The sequence below is a fragment of the Octopus bimaculoides genome, chromosome 1 (genome assembly GCF_001194135.2).
Source record: "Octopus bimaculoides isolate UCB-OBI-ISO-001 chromosome 1, ASM119413v2, whole genome shotgun sequence".
Taxonomy (NCBI): domain Eukaryota; kingdom Metazoa; phylum Mollusca; class Cephalopoda; order Octopoda; family Octopodidae; genus Octopus; species Octopus bimaculoides.
This window is the reverse complement of record NC_068981.1, coordinates 74319911-74320829: the sequence shown is the minus strand read 5'-3', so window position 1 is coordinate 74320829 and position 919 is coordinate 74319911.

Below are 919 nucleotides of genomic sequence, written 5' to 3'. Positions count from 1 at the left end.
TGGTACTCTGAGTTTCAAGCGCGTGGCTAGTCTTCGGCCATTGGGGTCTGCATGGGGTCTTGTTCAAATGACTTCAAATTTTAACAGTACGTGTAGAAACAGGTCAAAATTTTATGTTTAATGTTTGATATGTTTATATATCAGGTAGATAAATGGCATTCACTGGAAGAGAAAAGGCGTTTTGTGTGTTGGAGTATGCTCGTAGCGTGCATGAGTGAGCTCTCCAAGAAGTCATCAGCAGCAATGCAGATATGGACATAGAACAAAAAATTCAAAGAGGAAGGCTGTTTGTGCAGGGCATAAGGAACTGGACGACCACTAACATCGGAAGAGACGGTCGAGAGGGTTCGCCAAAAACTCATGCGGAGTCCCAAGAAGTCCATAAGAAGAACAAGTCTGGAAACCCAGATTCCACCAACAACGGTTAGGCGCATCCTGAGGAAACGCCAGGTAATGAAACCCTACAAGCTGCAGCTCGTTCAGGCCATGACGGCAGATGACAAGCGAAATCGCAAACGTGGGGCTATGTGAAGGGCCTGGTCTATGTCCCCCTCTTCCTGCAAACTTAGTGGAACTCGAGCAGAGAATCACTACCACACTGGAGACATGCTGCAGCGTGTATGGGAGGAGCTGGCCTACGGACTTGACGTGTGCCGTGTGTCAAGCGCATATTGAACATTTGTGAAATCGTTCATAGAATCCACATACTTTTGAATTTCTCATTTAAATTTGGAGGAATAAATCTCGTTGCTTAACATTAAGCCTGTTTAGTTTCATTTGCTCTGACTATGTAGTTTCTGTGATATTTACATGTCAAATGATCGCAAATTTTTTTGAAACACCCTGTATATACATTAATTTTTTATCTAGGGAAAATGATGCAAAAGTGACTCAAAGGCAGGAAATCCATCAAACATGT